The sequence below is a fragment of the Pristiophorus japonicus genome, chromosome 5 (assembly GCF_044704955.1).
Source record: "Pristiophorus japonicus isolate sPriJap1 chromosome 5, sPriJap1.hap1, whole genome shotgun sequence".
In the NCBI taxonomy this organism is placed as follows: Eukaryota; Metazoa; Chordata; class Chondrichthyes; family Pristiophoridae; genus Pristiophorus; species Pristiophorus japonicus.
The window spans coordinates 50,727,138-50,754,681 of record NC_091981.1 but is presented as its reverse complement, the minus strand read 5'-3'; the positions used below and the strand labels follow the sequence as shown (position 1 = coordinate 50,754,681).

Below are 27,544 nucleotides of genomic sequence, written 5' to 3'. Positions count from 1 at the left end.
CTAAATTGTGGTGAGGTAGCTACTCCAGGGCATCTTTCCACAACAGAACCTGGAAGCAGGTGACCCTTGCAACTCAATTCTATGTCCAACATCCAGAAGACCTGATGGAATGAGGTTTGGCGCCAAGGTAAAGTACCCGCAGAAAATGATGGGCACACTTAGTTGGTCAGCCAGCATCTGTGGAGTGATGAAGGTAGGGTTAATATTTTAGGTTGATCTGTGCAGTCATGAAGGTAGGGTTAATATTTCAGGTTGATGAAGAAAAGTCCTTCCTCTCTCAACAGTTATTGTCTGATGTGCACTTTTTGTTTTTACATTTGTTAATAAAAACTATGGGGCCAAGATTCTATTGAGGACTTTAAGCTATTATATCACTCAGGCGTTAATTGCTTCCAATAGGTCTAATTAGCTTGTAAAGTGTCCTGCATTAACTTACTAGAAATGAAGCAAAATTATGAACAGTAATATTGGATGTGTGTGGCCTGATGACACTTCACAAAAAATTGAACTGAAAACAAACAAATACTTGGCAAAGTTTCACATGCTGAAATCTTGGCAGGGTTTCTTTTTTGGATGCCCTGTGTGCTGCCGCTGATGCTTTGAAACCTGGATTTCTACCTTTAATCTGAAGTGAACCATGTGGCTGTGCCAATGGCTCAGTCTGTAGAAAAAACAAATCTGAAGAAACTCTTCTTCACTTTCAACCTAATCTCTCAACCAAAACATCAAGGGCAGTGACAAACTGTTAGAATATGGATTGTGTTGCCCACCTATCAGTGTCAAATGCGGCTCAGTGGGTCAGAGGGTTCCAGTCCCACTCCAGAAACTTGAGCAGAAAAATGTAGGCTAACACTGGGAGTGCTGCACTGTCGGAGATGCCGTCTTTTGGATGAGACGTTAAACCGATGCCCCGTCTGCTCTCTCAGGTGGAAGTTAAAGATCCCATGGCACTATTTCGAAGCAGAGCAGGGCAGTTGTCCCCAGTGTCCTGGAAATATTTATTCCTCAACCAACATCACAAAACAGATTATCTGATAATTATCACATTGTTGTTTGTGGGGGTCTGCTGTATGCAAATTGGCTGCCGCGTTTCCTACATTACAACACTGACTACACTTCAAAAAGTACTTCATTGGCTGTAGACCACTTTGGGACGTCCAATGGTTATGTAACGCACTATATAAATGTAAGTCTTTCTTTCTTATCTTACCTGTAGAATGGCCTAAATTACTGGAGGACTTTATTTAATGCTTAATTCACATAAGTGGTAGCTTTAGCCCAGAGCTTCCCATCCAAGATCAATGGCATACAGTGTAATTAAACTAATTGTGTTTGTGAACAATATTATAATGTTGGAAACACATGAATCATGTTTTACTGAAAATATCTGCTATTAAAGCACAAAAATGGAGAACATTGTGCAATTTTGTTTTTCCAGCTCCTTACTGTAATAAATATCGCCCAGTCACGAACATAAAGTAACCTCAAAGAGTCCTTGTTAAACCCTGTGAGCTAATGCCAGCTTGCGTACGTTCGTGGAGTACAAGGCTGTACATGAGAATTGCCACTCATCTGGTTTGCATTGGTAAAATTTCCTGTGCGTAGGAAAGGAAGTGTTCTGAATGTTTCCATAATAGACAGCAGCCAATCTTCAGTGTAATGTTTATCTGGACAGAATGGAAAACCGTATGGAGCATGGTTAGACAGTCAGTTATACTTCAGCTTCACCTGCAGCCTTACTGCGTATTGCATTTAAAAGGGTCAATAGTACTATAATGTGTTTGCTCTTTTTCAATCCTTTATGAATAACCTCGCTCTCTCTGTCTCTCTCTCTCTGAATCTCTCTTTCTCTGTTCCTTTGTCTGTCTCTCTCTCTCTCTCTCTTTCTCTCTCTGTGAAACAATCTATATTAATGACTTGGATGAAGGAACCAAGTGTAATGAATGTAGCAAAGTTTGCCGATGATACAAAGATGGGTGGGAAAGCAAGTTATGAGGAGGACACAAAAAATCTGCAAAGGGATATAGACAGGCTAAGTGAGTGGGCAAAAATTTGACAGATGTAGTATAATGTGGGAAAGTGTGAGGCAGATAAAATAAAAAAGAAAATTATTATTTAAATGGAGAAAAATTATAAAATGCTGCAGTACAGAGGGACCTGGGGATCCTTGTGCATGAAACACAAAAGGTTAGCATGCAGGTACAGCAAGTAATCAGGAAGGCAAATGGAATGTTGACCTTTATTGCAAGAGTATAAAAGCAGGGAAGTCCTGCTACAACTGTACAGAGTATTGGTGAGACCACACCTGAAGTACTGTGTACAGTTTCGGTCTCCATATTTAAGGAGGGAGATACTTGCATTGGAGGCAGTTCAGAGAAGGTTCACTCAGTTGATTCCTGAGATGAAGGGGTTGACTTATGAAGAAAGGTTGAGCAGGTTGGACCTGTACGCATTGAGTTCAGAAGAATGAGAGGTGATCTTATTGAGACATATAAGATAATGAGGGGGCTTGACAAGGTAGATGCAGGGAGGATGTTTCCACTCATGGGGGAATCTAGAACTAGGGGGCATAGTTTTAGAATAAGGGGTCGCCCATTTAAAACTAAGATGAGGAGGAATTTCTTCTCTCAGAGGGTTGTAAATCTGTGGAATTCTCTGCCCCAGAAAGCTGTGGAGGCTGAGTCATTGAATATATTTAAGGCGAAGATAGACAGATTTTTGAGCGATAAGGGAGTGAAGGGTTATGGGGAGCGGGCAGGGAAGTGGATCTGCTCCCATGATCAGATCAGCCATGATCTTATTAAATGACGGAGCAGGCTCAGGGGGCCAAATGGCCTACTCCTGCTCTTATTTCTTATGTTCTTATGTTCTGTTCTTAAACTCTATATCTCTCCATCTCTATCTCTCTCTCTCTGTCTCTCTCTCTCTGTCTGTCTCTTCCTTTGTCTCTGTCTCTCTCTGCATCTCTCTCTCTCGTATCAGTTTTTCACTCCTCCTTGTTCTATAGACCAGCAGCACCATGACCCCTTGCCTAACAGGCCAATCTTCACATGTGGACCTAGACAATAAATGCTGGTAAGCGCAAGCTCCGCCCATTTGTATCTGAATTTTGCTTCAGGGTCCTAGGCATAGGACCCCAATTCGCAGAATACGGCACCAGTTCCGGGCAGACAGGATGCTCGCCCATTTACAGGGTTGGCTGAACAAAGCATCAGGCAGGTCTCAAGTGGCAATGTGGTGGCGAAGAGGCCTTGAAATATCTTGCGGCCACCGAGTGGTGCCCCCGACAGTTTCTCCTGCCGGTGCACTGTGTTTGCAGTGTGTGCAAAATGAGGGTGCGGCCGGCACCTTATTTCTTTTTTTGTCTGCCGTCAGCCAGGTCGGCCCGATAATTACGCCTCCTGGTTTGGCCGGGCCCCTTCTTGGGTGCCAGGCCGCTGGTCCAGCCGAAACCCTCCCTGGTGGCCCAGTGGATCTAACTAAAAGAATCGCAGAGCTCGCAGCGGCTCTCCCCGTTAAGTGAATGGGAGAGACACGGTGACGCGCCAGCATGATGATGTAATCGGCGCCACGCTGATGACTGACAGCAGCGGACACTGCCCCTGCCCCCACTTCCGCCCCCATTATGACCGACTTTCACCTCGCTGGAAAAAAAAGTCAAAGTGCTGAAATTCGCGCAAGAGGCCACCGCATCCACCGTGGCGGTGAAAACAGCTGAGCCACGGTAAATGCGCCCTGCTTCCGGCAGGGGTGAATTTCAGCCGCTAGATCTCTTACACCCATCTGAGAGGGCAGACAGGGCCTCGGTTCAATGCCTCATCTGAAAGACGGCGCGGCCGAAATTCAGCCTCCCGATAAGACCTGTTACTGCCGGAGGGCAGCGGCCACGCAGCAGCGCCGAATGGCTGCCAATTATTTGTTGAATGGCCGCCGCTCGCGAAATTCGCCTCGGTGGTTTTTCCGGCAGTCCCCACTTCTGCCTCGCTATTGCCAAACCCTCCTAAGTGCATCATCAAAGAATGCACTGCCGATCTCACGCCCCAAAGCAAAATTTACCTCACAAAATCTTCAAGTGAAGGGGAGAGAGGTGGTGACATGGCAGCGTGATGACGCCATCAGCGCTACGCTGATGAGTGATAGCGACGGACACTCTGCCCGCCCCCATTTCCGCCACTCTGATGACCGATCTTCAGCTCGCCGCTCCACTTCAGCCCCCATTATGACCGACTTCTGGCCCGCTCGAAAATAAAAGACAAAGAGCTGAATTTCGCACAAGAGGCCACCACATCCACCGCCGCAATGAAAACATCAAACACGGTAGGTGCGCCCCGTTTTTGGTGGGAGGTGAATTTCGGCCCCGGTATCTCCAACAGTGTAGCACTCTCAGTACTGTACTGGAGTGTCAGCCAAGATTTTGTGCTCAAATTGCTGGAGTGGGACTTGAACCCACAAAATTTTCATCCTTGTTTTCACATCCCAACATGGCCTCTTGCGCATTTCTCATTTTCATCACTCCACCAATGCCTTCCGCTGCATAGGACCTAATCTCTGGAATTCTCTCCCTAAACCTCTCTGCCTTTCTACCTCTTCTCTACCTTTAAGACGCTCCTTATAGCCTACCTCTTTTACTAAGATTTTGGTCATCTGTCCTAATATCACATGATGTGGTCCATTGTCTTATTTTGGCTGATAGCGATCCTATGAAGTGCTTAGTGATGTTTTACTATGTTAAAGGCATTATATAAGTGCAGGTTGTTGCTGTTCTGATTCAGAGGCGAGAGTGCTAGCCATGAGCCACAGCTAACACCAATTAAATATAGATTTAATCAGAGGTTACAGGGATGAGATGTTATAATTACGCAGAGAGACCTAAGAAACAGCGACTTTTTCACAATAGATGAGAAACTTAGGGATGACTTAATAGAGGTCTTCAAGATTATGAAGAGTTATGATAAGGTCAGTAGTAATGAATTGCTACCAGCAGGCAACAACATTTTTCCAAGAGGTCACCAATTTAAAATAACTTAAAAAAAAATTAAAGGGGAGATTTAAAACATTTACGGGCCAAAATTGACCCTTTTTGCACATGTTAGCGCCGCCGGTAGGCGCTAATGGGGCGCAAATCTATTATCGCCTGGGGGCGGGCGGTGGTGGTACCTCGACTGAAATTGCCCCTGAGATTTTGGGGGCGATTGGCAGTTATCGTCATGTGCTCCGACCCCTCACTGTCCCGCGCCGACCCCTTTGCGCATCGTGGGGGAAATTGTCCCACGGGACGCCAGGCTGGAGCGGGCCAATGTTAGTACCAGCTTCACCGGGTGCTGCCATCCACCTGGGGCGCCCCTTAAAGGTGAGGGCGTATGCGCCCTGGGAAGCCATGTTGTATTGTCGGCTGCCTTCATTTCGACCAGGCCGCAATCATTGACCCCTCTGCAATAAAGTGTAGCGCTGACCTGTTCAGCATGGTGCTGACCTCAGCAGCATGCTACCGCCCCGGGAGCAGCCCCGAAATAAGTCGTAATGTCCGAGACAGTGCTCAGCCTCGTTTCCGGATCACAAAGGGACAATGTCATGGCGTGTCGGGACATCCGCCCCGGGCTTTAACGACCCGAGCCGGGAAGGTTAGCACCGCCGGATGGGCCATGGGGCAATTTCGCCCCCTGAGACACAACTCATTACTGAAAGAGAAACCATAATTTCTTTTAAAACGGAAATTAGATAGTTGCTTGAAAAAGACATATTAAAGGTTATTGGGGCGAGCAGGTAAGTCGGATTAGAGTAGGTAACTCATGTGGAAAAAAGACACTGGCACAATTGATGGGCTGAAGGACCTGTCTCTGTGCTGTAATATTCTGTGTTCTTACAGCTGAGTGCCAACTTAATGCCAACATATTTTTGTGTTGTTAACATTGTGCTCACAAAGAACTGGGTCCTTGCTTCCTCGACGATGAAAAATTAATCAGGAATGGATTTAAATCCAGGTCGCAGAACAAGCGAGTGAGTGACAAAATCTATCGATCTGTTAAGTCCCCATGCACTTAAGGTTCAGAAAATGTACTTCCTTTGCGTTTATTCATGGGCTCGGTGGTGCCTGGGGAAAGGCAAACAGTAGCAATATAATTAACAATAAGTTATACAGATCAGTCATGATGCAACTGAATGGTGGAACAGGCTTGAGCGGCTGAATGGCCTATTCCTGTTCCTATGTAATAAATGCTTGTTTATTTTGTTCGCTGAAAAAAATTTTACTACTTTGATGAAGTTCATGGATAGTTCAGATTAAAATATTTGAACTGAGGGTTTGAATGTACTTGATAATGCATGTGAAAAATTCATGAAGATGTACAGTAATGGCCAGTCACCAGTTGCACCTTAAGAATGCATCACTGTGGCTTCAGATTTCATTCCGAGGGTGAGGTCACAAATAATAGATTAAAGTTGATCTGAGGTACTCTCAGACTTGCTGATGCATTGCATTATGGGTCACCTTCCACTACTCAATAATGCAATAATGGCACACGGGGGACTTTGTGATAGAAGCAGGGCATTGGTACTGCAGCAGGACCACAAACAAAATTAAGATAGGCTTTAAAGGAAACAAGACAAACTAGGCCCCAAAATTCTGAGGGAGTTACTTTGGGTGACGAGTAGAAACCAATCGATCTCCAATTATACAGCAGCACTCTTTTTATTTTCTCGAGATATATAAGTGAGAATTTTGCATACAGCCAGCGCATAGCAGAAATTCTTGAACCGCTGCAGTCTATGTGGTGAAGGTACTCCCATTGTGCTGTTAGCGAGGAAGTCCCATGATCCAGCGACAATGAAGGAACGGCAATATCAAAGAATCATAGAATCATAGAAACTTACAGCACGGCCCATTGTGTCTGCGCCGGCCAACCAAGAGCTATCCAGCTTAATCCCATTTTCCAGCTCTTGGTCCATAACCCTGTAGGTTACGGCACTTTAAGTGCACATTCAAGTATGTTGTAAATGTGGTGAGAGTTTCTGCCTCTACCACCATTTCAGGCAGTGAGTTCCAGACCCCCACCACCCTCTGGGTGAAGAAATTTCCCCTCAAATCTCTTCTATACCTCTCCCCAATTACTTTAAATCTATGCCCCCTGGTTGTTGACTCCTCTGCCAAGGGAAACAGGTCCTTCCTATCCACTCGATCCAGGCCTCTCATAATTTTATACACCCCAATCAGGTCTCTCCTTAGCCTCTGTTCCAGAGAAAACGGACCCAGCATCTCCAATCTTTCCTCATAGGCAAAATTCTCCAGTCCAGGCAACATTCTTGTAAATCTCCTCTGCACCCTTTCTCGTGCAATCACATCTTTTCTGTAATGTGGTGACCAGAACTGCACACCGTACTCTAGCTGCGGCCTAACCAGTGTTTTATACAGTTCAAGCATAATGTCCTTGCTCTTGTATTCAAAGCTTCAGCTAATAAAGGCAAGTATTCCATATGCCTTCTTAACGACCTTATCTACCTGGCCTGCTACCTTCAGGGATCTATGGACCTGCACTCCAAGGTCCCTTTGTTCCTCTACACTTTTCAGTGTCATACCAGTTAATGTGTATTCCCTTGCTTTGTTAGACCTCCCCAAATGCATTACCTCACACTTAGTTATTTCCAAGTTAGTCTCAGCAGCATGCTCACTTTTGTTTGAGGTGGTGGATGAGATGCCAATCAAGCGGCTGCTTTGTCCTGGATGATGTTGAGCTTCTTGAGTGTTGTTAGTGCCACACTCAACCAGGCAAGTGGAGAGTATTCCATCACACGCTTGACTTGGGCCTTGCTATGCGCTGGCTGCATGCTGTTGAATCAACAACAAATTGTATCTATATAGCGCCGATAACGTAGAAAAAACGTCCCAAGACGCTTCACCGGATTTTACACCGGTGCATCAGGAAATATTAGGACAGTTGACCAAAAGCTTTGTCGAAGAGGTAGATTCTAAGGAGCAACTTAAAGGTAGAGAAATGGAGAGGTTTAGAGAGGGAATTTCAGTACTTTGGGCCTAGGCAGTTAAAGGCACTAAAAGGTCAATGGTGGAGCGATGAAACTCGGGGATGCACAAGAGGCTGATTGGGTAGTTTGGAGGAACCAGCTCCTTTCACTTCTAACACATGTGCAGTTTGGTGCTTTTTGCTTGTACAACAAGAAAGATAACAACCTTTCTGACTGCACAGTGCAAATTGCCTGGGAGGTCAACTGAACTTTCACCTAATTTAGGGTCCGCTCTATTGCAAAACAAAATTGGGCCAAATAAATTACTATTTTGCTTCATTATCAACGTGTGCTGGGTGAACCTGAATTAAGGCAACTATTTCTGCTCAGTGCCCTAAGGTTGAACCTGGCATGCATTAATCAGCAGTTGCAGCATACTTTGATGCTCACCATTAAGTTGTCCCACTAACTTTATTGTCAGCTCAGCTTGCACTTTGAATGAACTTCCCAGCAAGAAAATAAATCAGGTTCTCAATGCACAGTAACAGCCAAAGGGAATATAGAGCACTCTTGGGGCCCAAATTTGGCCCACCTTTTTTTTCGGCGCACTCACCGGAGATGCACCGACTTCCTAGGTGAAAACAGCGCCGAAAAGATCTCCCCGGATTCTGGCCGCTCTATGACCTCACCCATGGCTTGGTGCAGCATGGTCTGTCCATTAGGGGGTGGAGCTAGGGCCCTGCACGAAATCCAGTGCTGGCAGCTCAACTGCACATGCGCACTGGAGGTTTCGCGCATGCGCAGTAGCTCCTGCCCCCAGCCATGCTGCAGCATGAGGCCCGAATTGTCCCGCCCCTATCCCCGGCCGAGTGGCCTCACGACACTGTAATAGTCAGAGAGAGAGAGAGTCAGATCGCTGGAATAGTCAGAGAGAGTCAGAAAGAGTCAGTCAGAGAGAGAGTCAGTTCCTTGTGATCTCCCACCTGGTCGTCCCGCCTGCACCTATCCCCGGCCGGGTGGCCTCTCGCACCAGCCGGCCCGCTGATTTCCCGGGCTCGAGTTAGGAAGGTAGGACTTAAGTTTCATTTTTCATTTCTTCTTGATGGTTTTTATGCTTTGTGCTTTGTTCAGTGCTTTGTAAGGTTCTCTCCGCTTCCCTTCCCGCCCCTATCTCTGGCTACTTGCGCTGATTTCTTAACTCTTCGCAAGGGTTTTCTGTGCAGCCACAAGTGGCCACATACGCTGGCCTAATTTAATTTGGAGCAACTATTAGCTGTCCAAAGAGGCTTAAATGGCCAAAACTGACGTAGGTGGCTGGTAATGCCCCCTTTTGAAAAAAACTAAACTAAACTAAAAAAATCCTAACTAACTCACTTACACTGGCGCAAATTGAATGTGCAAGATGAGGACTTTTAAGATACTCCAGAAAAATCAAGTTGCTCCAAAAAAAACGGAGCAACTCCTGGCCAATTTTGGGTCCTTGGAGAGGCGAGAAGGTCGAAATTACACAAAAACTGTATTTATCTGTATGGGACACATTGCGAATTTTCAAGGAAATGAAGCAAACCTTTCTACATGTGATAGCTGTAAAGAACAGGTAAATCTGGGACAAACAACAACAACTTGCATTTATATAGCAGATTTAAAGTTGCAAAACGTCCCAAGGCAACTTCATCATCATCATAGGCAGTCCCTCGGAATCGAGGAAGACTTGCTTCCACTCTTAAAATGAGTCCTTAGATGGATGAACAGTTCAATAGGAGAACCACAGTCCCTGTCACAGGAGGGACAGACAGGCGTTGAGGGAAAGGGTGGTTGGAACAGGTTTGCCGCACGCTCTTTCCGCTGCCTGCGCTTGATTTCTGCACGCTCTCGGCAATGAGACTCGAGGTGCTCAGCACCCTCCCGAATGCACTTCCTCCACTTAGGGCGGTATTTGGCCAGGGACTCCCAGATGTCAGTGGGGATGTTGCACTTTTTCAGGGAGGCTTTGAGGGTGTCCTTGTAACGTTTCCTCTGCCCATCTTTGGCTCATTTGCCATGAAGGAGTTTCAAGTTGAGCGCTTTCTTTGGGAATCTCATGTCTGGCATGCGAATGATGTGGCTTGCCCAGCGGAGCTGATCAAGTGTGGTCAGTGCTTCAATGTGTCCCTGGTGACTACATGTGCAGGAAGTGTATCCTGCTGCAGCACCTGACAGACCGCATTGCGGCACTGGAGCTGCGCATAGATTCACTCTGGAGCATCCGGAATGCTGAGGATATCGTGGATAGCACGTTTAGTGAGTTGGTCACACCGCAGCTAAAGGTTACCCAGGTAGATAGGGAATGGGTGACCATCAGGAAGAGCAGTGGAAGGAAGGTAGTGCAGGGGTCCCCTGTGGTCATCCCCCTCCAAAACAGATACACCGCATTGGGTGCTGTTGGGGGGGATGACTCACCAGGGGAGGGCAGCAGCAGCCAAGTTCATGGCACCGTGGGTGGCTCTGCTGCACAGGAGGGCAGGAAAAGGAGTGGGAGAGCTATAGCGGTAGGGGATTCTATTGTCAGGGGAATAGATAAACGTTTCTGTGGCTGCAATCGAGACTCCAGGATGATATGTTGCCTCCCTGGTGCAAGGGTCAAGGATGTCTCGGAGCAGCTGCAGGACATTTTGGAGGGGGAGGGTGAACAGCCAGTTGTCGTGGTGCATATAGGTACCAACGATATAGGTAAAAAAAATGGGATGAGGTCCTACAAGCTGAATTTAGGGGGCTAGGAGTTAAATTTAAAAAGTAGGACCTCAAAGATAGTAATATCAGGATTGCTACCAATGCCACGTGCTAGTCAGAGCAGGAATCGCAGGATAGCTCAGATGAATATGTGGCTTGAGGAATGGTGCAAGGGGGAGGGATTCAAATTCCTGGGACATTGGAACCAGTTCTGGGGGAGGTGTGACCAGTACAAACTGGATGGTCTGCACCTGGGCAGGACCGGAACCAATGTCCTAGGGGGAGTGTTTGCTAGTGCTGTTGAGGAGGGGTTAAACTAATATGGCAGGGGGATGGGAAGCTATACAGGGAGACAGAGGGAAGTAGAATGGGGGCAGAAGCAAAAGATAGAAAGGAGAAAAGTAAAAGTGGAGGGCAGAGAAACCCAAGGCAAAAATCAAAAAGGGACACATTACAGCAAAATTCTAAAGGGGCAATGTATGTTAAAAAGACAAGTCTGAAGGCTCTGTGCCTCAATGTGAGGAGTATTCGTAATAAGGTGGATGAATTAATTGCGCAAGCAGCTATTAACAAATATGATATAATTGGCATTACGGAGACATGGCTCCAGGGTGACCAAGGCTGGGAACTCAACATCCAGGGGTATTCAACATTCAGGAAGGATAGACAGAAAGGAAAAGGAGGTGGAGTAGCGTTGCTGGTTAAAGAGGAAATTAACTCAACAGTAAGGAAGGACATTAGCTTGGATGATGTGGAATCTGTATGGGTAGAGCTGCAGAATACCAAAGGGCAGAAAACACTAGTGGGAGTTGTGTACAGACCACTAAACAATAGTAGTGAGGTTGGGGACAGCATCAAACAAGAAATTAGGGATGCATGCAATAAGGGTACAGCAGTTATCATTGGCGACTTTAATCTACATATAGATTGGGCTAACCAAATTGGTGGCAATACGGTGGAGGAGGATTTCCCGGAGTGTATTAGGGATGGTTTTCTAGACTAATATGTCGAGGAGCCAACTCGAGAGCTGGTCATCCTCGACTGGGTGATGTTTAATGAGAAAGGACTAATTAGCAATCTTGTTGTGCGAGGCCCCTTGGGAAAGAGTGACCATAATATGGTCGAATTCTTTATTAAGGTGGAGAGTGACACAGTTAATTCAGAGACTAGGATTCTGAACTTAGGGAAAGATAACTTCGATGGTATGAGACGTGAACTGGCTAGAATGGACTGGCGAATGATACTTAAAGGGTTGACGGTGGATAGGCAATGGCAAACATTTAAAGATCACATGGATGAACTTCAGCAATTGTACAACCCGGTCAGGAGTAAAAATAAAACGGGGAAGGTGGCTCAACCATGGCTAACAAGGGAAATTAAGGATAGTGTTAAATCCAAGGAAGAGGCATATAAATTGGCCAGAAAAAAGCAGCAAACCTGAGGACTGGGAGAAACTTAGAACTTAGCAGAGGAGGACAAAGGGTTTAATTAGGAGGGGGGAAAATAGAATATGAGAGGAAGCTTGCTGGGAACATAAAAAACTGACTGCAAAAGCTTCCATAGATAGGTGAAGAGAAAAAGATTAGTGAAGACAAACGTAGGTCCCTTGCAGTCAGAATCAGGTGAATTTATAATGAGGAACAAAGAAATGGCAGGCCAATTGAACAAATACTTTGGTTCTGTCTTCACGAAGGAAGATACAAATAACCTTCCAGAAATACTAGGGGACAGAGGGTCTAGTGAGAAGGAGGAATTGAAGGAAATCCTTATTAGTCAGGAAATTGTGTAAGGGAAATTGATGGGATTGAAGGCCGATAAATCCCCAGGGCCTGATAGTCTGCATCCCAGAGTACTTAAGGAAGTGGCCCTAGAAATAGTGGATGCATTGGTGATCATTTTCCAGCAGTCTATCGACTCTGGATCAGTTCCTATGGACTGGAGAGTAGCTAATGTAACACCACTTTTTAAGAAAGGAGGGAGAGAGAAAACGGGGAATTATAGACCGGTTAGCCTGACATCAGTAGTGGGGAAAATGTTGGAATCAATTATTAAAGATGAAATAGCAGCGCATTTGGAAAGCAGTGACAGGATCGGTCCAAGTCAGCATGGATTTATGAAAGGGAAATCATGCTTGACAAATCTTCTAGATGTAAGTAGAAGAGTGGAGAGGGGAGAACCAGTGGATGTGGCGTATTTGGACTTTCAAAAGGCTTTTGACAAGGTTCCACACAAGAAATTGGTGTGCAAAATTAAAGCACATGGTACTGGGGATAATGTATTGAAGTGCATATAGAACTGGTTGGCAGACAGGAAGCAGAGAGTCGGGATAAACGGGTCCTTTTCAGAATGGCAAGCAGTGACAAGTGGGGTGCCGCAGGGCTCAGTGCTGGGACACCAGCTATTTACAATATATATCAATGATTTAGATGAAGAAGGAATTGAGTGTAATATCTCCAAGTTTGCAGATGACACTACACTGAGTGGTGGTGTGAGCTGCGTGGAGGATGCTAAGAGGCTGCAGGGTGACTTGGACAGGTTTGGTGCATGGGCAAATGCATGGCAGATGCAGTATAATATGGATAATTGTGAGGTTATCCACTTTCGTGGCAAAAACACGAGGGCAAAATATTATCTGAATGGCGGCAGGATATGGAGAGAAAGGTGCAACGAGACCTGGGTGTCATGGTACATCAGTCATTGAAAGTTGGCATGCAGGTGCAGCAGGTGGTGAAGAAGGCAAATGGCATGTTGGCCTTCATAGCTAGGGGATTTGAGTATAGGAGCAGGGAGGTCTTACTGTAGTTGCACAGGGCCTTGTTGAGGCCTCACCTGGGATATTGTGTTCAGTTTTGGTCTCCTAATCTGAGGAAGGACGTTCTTGCTATTGAGGAAGTGCAGCGAAGGTTCACCAGACTGATTCCTGGGATGGCAGGACTGACATATAAGGAGAGACTGGATTGACTGGGCCTGTATTCACTGGAGTTTAGAAGAATGAGAGGGGATCTCATAGAAACATATAAAATACTGACGGGACTGGACAGGTTAGATGCAGGAAGAATGTTCCTGATGTTGGGGAAGTCCAGAACCAGGGGACACAGTCTAATGATAAGGGGTAAGCCATTTAGGACCGAGATGAGGAGAAACTTCTTCACTCAGAGAGTTGTTAACCTGTGGAATTCTCTACCGCAGAGAGTTGTTGATGCCAGTTCGTTGGATATATTCAAGAGGGAATTAGATATGGCCTTATGGCTGAAGGGATCAAGAGGTATGGAGAGAAAGCAGGAATTGGGTACTGAGGTGATGATCAGCCATGATCTTATTGAATGGTGGTGCAGGATCAAAGGGCCGAATGGCCTACTCATGCACCTCTTTTCTATGTTTCTATGTTAGCCTGGTCGAGGACGCTAATGTTTGCGTCTGTTCTCCCAGGGGATTTGTAGTATCTTGCGGAGACATCGTTGGTGGCATTTCTCCAGTGACTTGAGGTGTCTACTGTACATGGTCTATGTCTTTGAGCCATACAGGAGGGCAGGTATTACTACAGCCCTGTAGACCATGAGCTTGGTGGCAGTTTTGAGGGCCTGGTCTTCTAATACTCTTTTCCTCAGGAGGCCGAAGGCTGCACTGACGCACTGGAGGTGGTGTTGAATCTCGTCGTTAATGTCTGCTCTTGTTGATAAGAGGCTCCCGAGGTATGGGAAATGGTCCATGTTGTCCAGGGTCGCGCCGTGGATCTTGATGACTGGGGGGCAGTGCTTTGCGGTGAGCACAGGCTGGTGGAGGACCTTTGTAGAGGACCAAGGCACTTCATCGGAGCGTTATCACACAAACATTGACACTGAGCCACATAGTGAGATATTAAAAGAAAGAAAGGAACTTGGAATCATACAGCGTCTTTCACGATCTTCACGTCCCAAAGCACCATACAGCTAATAAAGTACTTTTGAAATGAAATGCTATCAACCGCCATTTACTCACCAATAACCTGCTCACTGATGCTCAGTTTCGGTTCTGCGAGGACCACTCAGATCCAGATCTCATTACAGGCCTGGTCCAAACATGGACAAACGAGCTGAATTCCAGAGGTAAGGTGAGAGTGACTGCCCTTGACATCAAGGCAGTATTTGACCGAGTGTAGCATAAAGGAGTACTTGTAAAACTGAAGTCAATGGAAATCAGGGGGAAACTCTGCGCTGGCTGGGGTCATACTGAGCACAAAGGAAGATGGTTGTGGTTGTTGGAGGCCAATCATCAAAGCCCCAGAACATTGCTACAGGAGTTCCTCAGGGCAGTATCCTAGACCCAACCATCTTCAGCTGCTTCATCAATGACCCTCCCTCCATCATAAGGTCAGATGTGGGGATGTTCACTGAATATTGCAGTTTTCAGTTCCGTTCGGAACTCCTCAGATAATGAGGCAGTGCATGCCCACCTGCAACAAGATCTGAATGACATTCATGATAAGTGGTAAGCCACATTCGTGCCACAAAAGTGCCAGGCAATGACTATCTAAAACATGAGAGAGTCTAACCAAAGCCCCTTGACATTCAATGGCATTAAATTGTCGAATCCCCCCCATCAACATCTTTGGGGGTCACCATTGACCAGAAACTTAACTGGACCAGCCATATACTGTGGTTACAAGAACAGGTCAGTGTGGCGAGTGTCTCACCTCCTGACTCCTTAAAGCCTTGTCACTATCTACAAGGCACAGGTCAGGAGTGTGATGGAATACTCTCCACTTGCCTAGATGTGTGCAGCTCCAACAACACTCAAGAAGCTCAACACCATTCAGGACAAATCAGCCCGCTTGATTGGCACCCCATCCACCACCTTAAACATTCACTCCCTCCACCACCCGTGTACTGTGGCTGCAGTGTATAGCATCTCCAAGATGCACTGCAGCAACTCGTCAAGGCTTCTTCGACAGATCTCCCAAACCCCCGACCTCTACCACCTAGAAGGACAAGAGCAGCAGACACATAAGAACACCACCACATCCAAATTCCAGTCCAAGTCACACACCATTCTAAGTTGGAAATATATCACCGTTCCTTCATTGGCGCTGGGTCAAAATCCTGGAACTCCTTCGCTGACAGCACTGTCGGAGTACCTTTACCATATAGACTGCATCAGTTCAAGAAGGCGGCTCACCGCCACCTTCTCAGGGGCATTTAAGGATGGACAATAAATGCTGGCCTTGCCAGTGGCACCCACATCCCAGGAACGAATAAAAAAAACTGTTGTAATTTACACACAGCAAGACCCCACAAACAGCATTGAGATAATGATGAGATAATCTGTTTTAATGATGTTGGTTGATGGATAAATATTGGCCAGGACCCCTTTGCTCTTCTTCAAACAGTGGCATGGGATCTTTTACGTCGCGCTGAGAGGGCAGACAACGTCTCATCCGAAAGATGGCATCTCTGACAGTGCATGACTCCCTCAGTGCTGCAGGGGAGTGTCATTAGGACAGGTAACCAAAAGTTCGGTCTTAAAGAGCATCTGAAGGAAGGAGAGAGAGATACAGAGGAGAGGTTTAGGGAGGGAATTACAGAGCTTAGGGCCTAAACACCTAAAGGCACAGCCACCAATGGTGGGGTGAAGGAATTGGGGGATGCATTGGGGGAACGCAGAGTAACACGATGACAGTGACGACTGCACAGATCTTTGCAACAGCTGCATCACTGAACAGTTTCAAATTTTTAACGGGAATATCACAATGGCGTCTATGCTGTTCATGGGGGAGAACCTCGGGTTTACTTGTCACTTGCAAATCCCAAAACACATATCTTCAAGAGGTCTGAATGTACGGGTACATGGTGCCACCACTGAGCTGCTAAATGTCAAAGAGGCCCCTCCACTAAAGTCTCATTTCGTCCCCTTGCATGTGTACTGTGATAAACCGTACTGAACTGGGTAAAGTCTGGGCGCTCCTGAAATGGAGTTGAACTTCTGAGTCCTGGATTTAATTTGGTGCATCTCTCTAATTGCTATACAGACGCCACGAATATAGCTGGCGCATTGGTGTGAACGCGATTTACCCGCTATACGCGATGGATGGCTAAACCAAAAAGTGAAGTAACCAACATATTTTAAAACTGGAAAGCTCCACTAAGCAACTTCCTCTCCTAATTGTTCGCTTTTTACATCCAGAATCTCATCACTGAGGTAATCACACTTTAACGAGGTGCGATCAGCTGATTGAACCTGCTTGAAGACCCAAATTTGCCTGAAATCAACAGAATGTTTTAAATCGTAAAGTACAGGGTAAGTACTTACTGAACTACACAAAATAGTCAGCAAACTTAATAAGAAGTACCTTGGTGATTGGCACCTATAGTAATGGTGCTAACTATTTGCCCGATATAGGCGGTTGCCCGGAGGGTTGAAATTGCCCCTTCCCTTAAGGCCTGTTATCGCTGGAAATCAGCGGCCAGGCAACGGAGTGGAATGGCCACCAATTTTTTGTGCAATTGCTGCCATTTTGAAAATTGCCCTTCTGCAGTATCCCGGTGGCTCCCCCCACTGCTGCCCCACTGCTGCCAATCCGTCATAAGTGCTTCATCAGAGCGCACACTGCCGATGTTCCCTCCCAAAAGAAAAATTCCGCCGAGAAATTGTTGCTCCGCAGCTCGGTGCCACCGACAGCATTTTCTGTCAGTGCACTGTGTTTACAGTGTGTTCAAAATGGCGGTGCGGCCACTATTAAAGGGGAGGGCGCATTGCCATGGCCGCCATCTTATTTTCTTGTCGGCTGTCTGCCAGGTCAGCCCTTCTTGGGTGCCAGGCCACTGGCGCGGCCGAAACCCTCCCTGGTGGCCCAGTGGACCTAACTAAAAGAATCACAGAGCTCGCAGCGGCTCTCCCCTTTAAGTGAAGGGGATGTTCCATGCTGATGACTGACAGCGGCGGACACTCTGTCCGCCCCCAATTTCGCCCCATTATGACTAATTTCCGGTGGCTCGATAAAAAAGCCAAAGAATGAAATTTCACGCCAGAGGCCACCACATCCACCGCGGTGGAGAAAACAGCTCAAACACGGTAAGTTCACCGTGTTTCTGGCGGGGGGCAATTTCGGCCCCACAGGTGGAGACTATAGCGAAGGCTATGGAATGTCTTGACATCCATGGCTCAGATTGTACGTGTTGCAATTTCTTTTCAATTATGATACTTTAGACAAATTTATAGCAGTGAGTGGTAAAACTGCTAGACCTGAACATCAGGTGTATAATGCAGGGAATGTGATCCCACCAGACTTGCATCAACCATCCTCCATCGTTCTGGTAGGATCTCCTTTCAGAACATAGATGCTGAGATGAAAGGACTGTGGCACAGAACTTACTCCTTTTGTCTCTGGATTTGAATGCAGCCCAAAATAGATGAGATGAAGACCACCTTTCTCTGATAGTTAAATGTTCTCGGTGAAATTAGTTTCTGTGGTTTCCCAGTGGACTTAAGCCCACAGAACACAACTGACACTAATTAGGGACTCTCCCTGAGAAAGGCTATCGGGATCCAAAGTGGGAAATGGGAAAAGTCACCTTGGTGCCTTAGGAAGTGTTCTCCTCATGTTCAAGTCAAATGTAGGCACATTGTCAGAGCAAGCTGGAGAGGGGGACATATGCTGAACTGAGTCAGAACCATCAGGTACAAAGCTGATATCTGTGCTGTTGGGTCTGCCGAATTCAAACAAACAAGCCCAGCGACATTAAGAAAGCAGCGCAGACCGCTCTCATACCAATTCTCATGTTGACTGTTCCGTGTGCTGACTGGGAGTCAGGGGGAGCAGAGCAGCACTGGATATAATGCGGGGAGGCCATCATACTCTCAATAACGGGAGATCTGGGCCAGTCCTAAACAGGCTACAGGCACATCATTAGCAGCCTGGGAAGGTGGAAGACCAAGATTATTCTTGATGTATTCGAATCTTGATATAGTGAAGATTTTTCGCCAGTCCATTACACTTTGATATATAGGGTTAGATTTTACACTTTTGTGCAGATTGCCCAAAAATGTGCGTTATTTCTGGCGTGGGCGGTAAAAATGGGTTTTCAGATCGCTGGCTTATCATCCATTCTCAAAGCCCCTTGTCTCCATTTTTTAAATTGGGCGTTACCACGAGCGATATGAAATGGGCGGTAGTGTTAAATCTCTCTGACCATCAGCCATAAAGTGTCACTGTCCTTAGCAACGGCATGGCGACGCTCGATTCCCACGATTCAGGAGGTTAAGGGTCATCATGACATGCGCAGAAGAGGAGACAGTGAGAGAGGGAGCTGAGAGGGACTGAAGGCATGTGTGGGTGTGGTGTGGCTGCTTTGGGAGGAAGGAGGGAGAATTTAGAGCTTTAGAGCAACTAGGGAAACAAAAATTAGCTGTTACCAGCCAAATATTTGCCTGAATTTGGCCTATAATGGAGGGAGAGGAGGAGGTGTCACAGCACGCTGTGGAGACTGATGCTGGAGAGAGCAGTGAGCTGGGAGAGGAGCACAATGGAGGATGCAAAAGAGCGAGGTGGTTCTCGGACGAGGCAAATGCCTCCGTCCTGCAGGAGGTCGAGTCACGTTGGGGTGATTTGACACAGGGAGGTCGTGGGAAGCCCACCCCAAAGGCCTACCAGAAGATATGGACCGAGATAGCAGAGGTGGTCTCGTCGGCGACCAACGAGGTGCGTGAGGGCAACCAATGCCGCAAACAATGGAACGACCTTGTGGGATCCGCAAGAGTAAGTATTACATTGATTTACATGTACTTATGTATTTATATAATTTGATTTGCAACAGTCATAAATGACTATTAGCAGATGTGAGGTCTTGCACTTTTACCGGGAATGTTGTACTCAAAGCCTGCGGTCACGGTGCACGCCTTTAGGTAAAGAATGATAATTATCATAATAATCATGATTACATCTGTCGGTTATGTGTTGTATCAGTCTCTGTGACAGTACCTAGCAATGATATCACGCAATGCTCTCATGCCATGATGTCCTGTCACCTTTTACAGAAGAAACTCTCAACGATGAGGTCCGTGCAAAGGCGAACGGGTGGGGGGGCCAGCGACATCACTGAGATGGAGGAGCGGGTGCTCGCACTCGTGGGGAAGCACAGCCACGCAAGCATCTGCAGAACCTGAGATGATGCCACGTGAGTAAAGCTTACACCATTGCGTGATGCAAAGTCAATAGATGCCACACCCACTCATATCCAAACAATCATTTATGACACATGATTTCTAAAATTGTCCTAGAAATAATGCTGGCCTCATGAAAATCATTGCAATGCACAATGTGTTGAGGGTCATGAAATGTGATGTCTGTGATGATTTTGATAGCGGTGGTGCTTTTGTCGTGCATATGCTGTGTGTAGCGCTGGACTCACCTTGTGACCCTAGCACCCCCTCCTCCTCTAATAACCTCATTTGTGTTTTGCAGCTCAGCCAGCAGTGTGGTCCCAGGCAAGACCACAGAGGCCAGAAGGTGGGGGCGAGGAGCCGGACTTGCCAGACGATCCTACATCTGGTGCTGAGGAGCTCCGATTCTCTGCTGGGAATGTTCTCTACGGATGAGAGCGCGGACTTCGAGGAACCATCATCACCACACTCCAGAAGCCATTCCACCCCAAGGCAATCTCGTGCTCCTCTGGTCATTTCTGCCTCCACTCTGGAGGTACTGGCCCCAAGCAACTCGCCGCAGGGCACCCTATTTGTCTCCAGGACGGCTCCGACCTGTAGAGGTTTTGTGGACGTGGCAGATCTGGTCCACAAGCGCGACATGAGAGCGGCGAGATAGTACTGTTGTCCAGGAGGACTGTAAAATTTGGTGACCAGCTCCGCAATGCATTGGGGGGCATATCCCGACAGCTGGGGGTCACCATGACTGAGTACGTTCCGCGGATGGCAGAGGCCCTGGAGGCGATAGCCAGGAACACTGCTGGCACAGGCCTCCCTGTGGTCCTGGAACGCAGCACTCCACCCCTAGGTTCTGCACCACCACTGCGAATGACAGATGAGAGGCAGGACCAAGATCCTGCTTCTGGATCAGAGAATGTTCCCCCCTCGGCACCCCCCACTCCCGTACCCGTGCAACACCGCCTCTGCCTTCATCCCCCCCAATGAGGCACCGCCTGAGGCGCTCTTTGGCCAGGTGGCGTGGAGCGAGGAGGGGAAAGGGTAGAGGTGGGGAGAAGGAGAGCGGGGGAAAGAAAGTGAGGTGCATGTGCGCAGGTGTTATATCTCCAACTGGGTGTATGCAATTTGTTGTAATGTATGGAGGGAGGGGACCACCCTCCTGCTTTGCATTTGTATTCTGTGTTGCTGGACATGTTGACCATTTGATTGATGTCAATGGTGGAAAAAGTGAGGTGTGGGCGGGGGTGGGGTATTTTTGCCCTTGATACTAATGATTTCAGACCAATGTTGGTATAAAAATGTTTTTATTGAACATAACCTTCTTGCGCATTGTCTCAGATAGCTGGACTGTTACACACTGGTGATTCCTTAACATGAAAGGGTTAAATAAAACTTAACTTCAATCAACGTAAACTTTAACTGGCACCAAGGTGAGGGCCACCATTGATGTCTGAGCTGCACACACACAGCAGTGTGTCAGCGTTCTCACTCACAACAACGTTCTTTCAGGCAAATCGTTGAGATATCAGCTCCTCACGTGAGAGTCTAGCGGCTCTGTAGTCACCACAGGCCCTTTCCTGGAGAGGGGCGTGGGCATGGTTGCATAGCCAGCCTGATTGTCTGGCCCTAGGTCAGCGTCCAGCCCCTCATCCTCCTCTTCCTCTCTCTCCTGAGGTGGAGCATCAGTCCCTTCTGGCAATTCTTGTCCCCTCCTGATAGCCAGTTTGTGCAACATGGAGCATGTTAAGTATCGAATAACTCCATGAGGCTAAGTACGGTGAGCTAGTTCAGGCATGACCTTACTCCAGTTTATTTATTGTCAAAATGAGGATTCAACATGGCTGGTAACATTATATACCCGGCTTGCACGTGTCTGCCAGTGACCATTAGGACTCAGACAGTTGCACCCTCCGGTGGCAGGTAAAACCCAGTTAACATACATAACATCATTCCCCCTAAAGTCCTTGGTACAGGTTGTATTTACAAGTTGAGATGGTCTGGGGCCTTCCGCTCCCTGGTTGATCTTCTCAGTTCGAACCCAAGCTTGGGTGAGTTAGTAGGACCATTGCTGCATTGCGGAGCAGTCGATCTGACAGGACTGTCGGGGATGGTAGGTTTGTCTTTGTGAATGACACAAGGGTCAACTGATGGTTGGATGTGTGTTGGTTGGTCGATGATGATATCATCTTCAATTTGTTCTGGGTTGTCTGTGAATCGCAGTTTTATTTGGTCGATGTGCCTCGTGCACGTTTGGCCATTTAACAGTTTGACTACAAACAACCTGTTCCCCTCCTTGGCTAAAACCGTGCCAGCAACCCACTTTGGACCATGACCATAATTCAGGACAAACTCAGGGTCATGAACAGCAATGTCACGTGATACGTCCACGTGATCGTGGTACCATTGCTGCCGTTGCCTTCTGGTTTCTACATGATCATTGAGGTCCGGGTGTACAAGAGAGAGCCTGGTTTTGTGGCCCCTCTTCATTAACAACTCAGCAGGAGGGACCCATGTGAGCGAGTGGGGTCTTGTCCGGTAACTGAGCAGAATGCAGGACAAGCAGGTCTGTAGGGAGCCGTGAGTCACGCGTTTTAGGCTTTGCTTAATGGTTTGGACAGCCTGCTACGCTTGACCATTAGACGCGGGTTTGAAAGGGGCACACCTGACATGTTTGATGCCATTACGGGTCATAAACTTGTGGAACTCAGAACTGATGAAACACGGTCCGTTGTCGCTGACATGGACATCGGGCAGGCCATGGATGGCGAACATGGCCCGGAGGCTTTCAATAGTGGCTGTAGACGTGCTGGATGACTTGATTACACATTCAATCCACTTGGAGTAAGCGTCCACTAAAAGCATTTCACCGAGTAAGGGGCCGGCAAAGTCTATGTGGATCCTTGACCACGGTTTGGATGGCCATGACCACAGACTCAGCGGAGCCTCCACAGGTGCGTTACCCAGTTGTATGCAAGTGTTGCACTGATGCACGCATGACTCCAAGTCCGAGTCAATGCCGGGCCACCAAACGTGAGACCTGGCAATGGCCTTCATCATGACAATGCCTGGGTGAGTACTGTGTAAATCTCGCACAAAAGTTTCCCTGCCTTTTTTTGGCATAACAACATGATTACCCCATAACAGACAATCAGACTGAATAGACAATTCATCTTTGCGGCGGCTATAAAGCTTAATTTCATCCTGCATTTCCTTGGGAATGGCAGATCAATTTCCATTTAGGACACACCTTTTTACGTTCGACACAGTACAGGATCCTGGCTGATCCAGGTCCTAATTTGGCGGGCCGTGATGGGTGACCCCCTTGCTCTCGAAGGCATCCATGTCCAGCAGCAAGTCTGCGGGCTGCGGCATTTCCACCCCGGTTGTGGGCAGTGGTAGCCGGCTAAGCGCATCAGCACCGTTTTCAGTGTCTGGTCTGTGGCAGATGACATAATCATAAGCAGATAATGTCAGTGCCCATCTTTGGATGTGGGACGAGGCATTGGTGTTTATACCTTTGCTCTCAGAAAACAATGAAATGAGCGGCTTGTGGTCTGTGTCAAGCTCAAACCGAAGCCCAAAGGTATTGGTGCATTTTCCTAACCCCATTTACGCATGCTAAAGCCTCTTTCTCGACCATACTATAGGCTCTTTCAGCCTTAGACAGACTTCTGGATGCGTATGCAACTGGTTGGAGTTTGCCTGATACATTGGCTTGCTGGAGCACACAACCAACCCCATATGGTGAGGCGTCGCAAGCCAGCACTAACTGCTTTCATGGGTCATAGTGTAACAGTAATTTATTGGAACATAGAAACATAGAAGCATAGAAAATAGGTGCAGGAGCAGGCCATTCAGCCCTTCTAGCCTGCACCGCCATTCAATGAGTTCATGGCTGAACATGAAACTTCAGTACCCCCTTCCTGCTTTCTCGCCATAACCCTTGATCCCCCGAGTAGTAAGGACTTCATCTAACTCCCTTTTGAATATATTTAGTGAATTGGCCTCAACAACTTTCTGTGGTAGAGAATTCCACAGGTTCACCACTCTCTGGGTGAAGAAGTTTCTCCTCATCTCAGTCCTAAATGGCTTACCCCTTATCCTCAGACTGTGACCCCTGGTTCTGGACTTCTCCAACATTGGGAACATTCTTCCTGCATCTAACCTGTCTAAACCCGTCAGAATTTTAAACGTTTCCATGAGGTCCCCTCTCATTCTTCTGAACTCCAGTGAATACAAGCCCAGTTGATCCAGTCTTTCTTGATAGGTCAGTCCAGCCATCCCGGGAATCAGTCTGGTGAATCTTCGCTGCACTCCCTCAATAGCAAGAATGTCCTTCCTCAAGTTAGGAGACCAAAACTGTACACAATACTCCAGGTGTGGCCTCACCAAGGCCCTGTACAACTGTAGCAACACCTCCCTGCCCCTGTATTCAAATCCCCTCGCTATGAAGGCCAACATGCCATTTGCTTTCTTAACCGCCTGCTGTACCTGCATGGTAACCTTCAATGACTGATGTACCATGACACCCAGGTCTCGTTGCACCTTCCTTTTCCTAATCTGTCACCATTCAGATAATAGTCTGTCTCTCTGTTTTTACCACCAAAGTGGATAACCTCACATTTATCCACATTATACTTCATCTGCCATGCATTTGCCCACTCACCTAACCTATCCAAGTCACTCTGCAGCCTCATAGCATCCTCCTCGTAGCTCACACTGCCACCCAACTTAGTGTCATCCGCAAATTTGGAGATACTGCATTTAATCCCCTCGTCTAAATCATTAATGTACAATGGAAACAGCTGGGGCCCCAGCACAGAACCTTGCGGCACCCCACTAGTCACTGCCTGCCATTCTGAAAAGTACCCGTTTACTCCTACTCTTTGCTTCCTGTCTGACAACCAGTTCTCAATCCACATCAGCACACTACCCCCAATCCCATGTGCTTTAACTTTGCACATTAATCTCTTGTGTGGGACCTTGTCGAAAGTCTTCTGAAAGTCCAAATATACCACATCAACTGGTTCTCCTTTGTCCACTTTACTGGAAACATCCTCAAAAAATTCCAGAAGATTTGTCAAGCATGATTTCCCTTTCACAAATCCATGCTGACTTGGACCTATCATGTCACCATTTTCCAGATGCACTGCTATGACATCCTTAATAATTGATTCCATCATTTTACCCACTACTGAGGTCAGGCTGACCGGTCTATAATTCCCTGTTTTCTCTCTCCCTCCTTTTTTAAAAAGTGGGGTTACATTGGCTACCCTCCACTCCATAGGAACTGATCCAGAGTCAATGGAATGTTGGAAAATGACTGTCAATGCATCCGCTATTTCCAAGGCCACCTCCTTAAGTACTCTGGGATGCAGTCCATCAGGCCCTGGGGATTTATCGGCCTTCAATCCCATCAATTTCCCCAACACAATTTCCCGACTAATAAAAATTTCCCTCAGTTCCCCCTCCTTACTAGACCCTCTGACCCCTTTTATATCCGGAAGGTTGTTTGTATCCTCCTTAGTGAATACCGAACCAAAGTCCTTGTTCAATTGGTCTGCCATTTCTTTGTTCCCCGTTATGACTTCCCCTGATTCTGACTGCAGGGGACCTACGTTTGTCTTTACTAACCTTTTTCTCTTTACATACCTATAGAAACTTTTGCAATCCGCCTTAATGTTCCCTGCAAGCTTCTTCTCGTACTCCATTTTCCCTGCCCTAATCAAACCCTTTGTCCTCCTCTGCTGAGTTCTAAATTTCTCCCAGTCCCCAGGTTCGCTGCTATTTCTGGCCAATTTGTATGCCACTTCCTTGGCTTTAATACTATCCCTGATTTCCCTAGATAGCCACGGTTGAGCCACCTTCCCTTTTTTATTTTTACGCCAGACAGGAATGTACAATTGTTGTAATTCATCCATGTGGTCTCTAAATGTCTGCCATTGCCCATCCACAGTCAACCCCCTAAGTATCATTCGCCAATCTATCCTGGCCAATTGACGCCTCATACCTTCAAAGTTACCCTTCTTTAAGTTCTGGACCATGGTCTCTGAATTTACTGTTTCATTTTCCATCCTAATGCAGAATTCCACCATATTATGGTCACTCTTCCCCAAGGGGCCTCGCACAATGAGATTGCTAATTAATCCTCTCTCATTACACAACACCCAGTCTAAGATGGCCTCCCCCCTAGTTGGTTCCTCAACATATTGGTCTAGAAAACCATCCCTTATGCACTCCAGGAAATCCTCCTCCACCGTATTGCTTCCAGTTTGGCTAGCCCAATCTATGTGCATATTAAAGTCACCCATTATAACTGCTACACCTTTATTGCATGCACCCCTAATTTCCTGTTTGATGCCCTCCCCAACATCATTATTACTGTTTGGAGGTCTGTACACAACTCCTACTAACGTTTTTTGCCCTTTGGTGTTCTGCAGCTCTACCCATATAGATTCCACATCATCCAAGCTAATGTCTTTCCTAACTATTGCATTAATCTCCTCTTTAACCAGCAATGCTACCCCACCTCCTTTTCCTTTTATTCTATCCTTCCTGAATGTTGAATACCCCTGAATGTTGAGTTCCCAACCCTGATCATCCTGGAGCCACGTCTCCGTAATCCCAATCACATCATATTTGTTAACATCGATTTGCACAATTAATTCATCCACCTTATTGCGGATACTCCTTGCATTAAGGCACAAAGCCTTCAGGCTTGTTTTTTTAACACCCTTTGTCCTTTTAGAATTTTGCTGTACAGTGGTCCTTTTTGTTCTTTGCCTTGGGTTTCTCTGCCCTCCACTTTTCCTCATCTCCTTTCTGTCTTTTGCGTTTGCCTCCTTTTTGTTTCCCTCTGTCTCCCTGCATTGGTTCCCATCCCCCTGCCATATTAGTTTAAATCCTCCCCAACAGCACTAGCAAACAGTCCCCCTAGGACATTGGTTCCGGTCCTGCCCAGGTGCAGACCGTCCGGTTTGTACTGGTCCCACCTCCCCCAGAACCGGTCCCAATGCCCCAGGAATTTGAATCCCTCCCTGCTGCACCACTGCTCAAGCCACATAGCAGGTTCCTGGCCTTCTCAAAGGCTCTGTCTTGAGATTTGCCCCAAACCCAATCATTACCCTTTCTCAGCAACATGTGCAGGGGCTCTAGCAATGTGCTCAAACTAGGTAGAAAGTTACCGAAATAGTTGAGAAGACCCAGGAACGAATGCAGCTCCGTCACACTCTGGGGTCTGGGTGCATTCTTGATGGCCTCTGTCTTCGAGTCCGTAGGCCTGATGCCTCATCACATACGGAACCGCCCAAGCCTTGTGATGGACGGGTATTGCATCCGGGCCTAGGTGGATCTGCACTTTGGCTCCCGTGAAGTTGCCGATGCCTGGTTCGAACAACGAGGGAAACTTGCTCAGCACTTGAGCACACGAAGCGTCATCCACTGGTGATAAGGTTTTAATATCGTTCCAGTTCCATTTAATTTTCTCAAGCCAACTCCTGCCGAACAGCGTTGGGCCATTGCCTGGAACGATCCACAATGATAAATTATGCACAGCTCCATCGTACGATACCTTTACTGCCGCGCTGCCAATGACTGGTATGAGCTCTTTGGTGTAGATACGTAGCTTCGCATTGATTGGGCTCAGTTTGGGTCTTTTTGCCTTAGTGTCCCACAGCTTTTCGAAAGCCCTCTGGCTCATTATTGACTGACTCGCACCCTTGTTCAATTCCATGGATATTTGAACCCC

At 47.1% G+C, this 27,544-nt stretch overlaps 1 long non-coding RNA gene across 1 annotated transcript in view; it reads left to right on the top strand.

Annotated features, from left to right (window-relative positions):
• The window catches only part of LOC139263801 (uncharacterized), a 558,088-nt gene that overhangs the window by 471,165 nt on the left and 59,379 nt on the right, over positions 1-27,544 (top strand). Inside the window, exon 5 of the long non-coding RNA XR_011593210.1 lies at positions 16,825-16,938. This is a non-coding gene — a long non-coding RNA (uncharacterized lncRNA). The remainder of the gene's footprint in view (positions 1-16,824; positions 16,939-27,544) is intronic.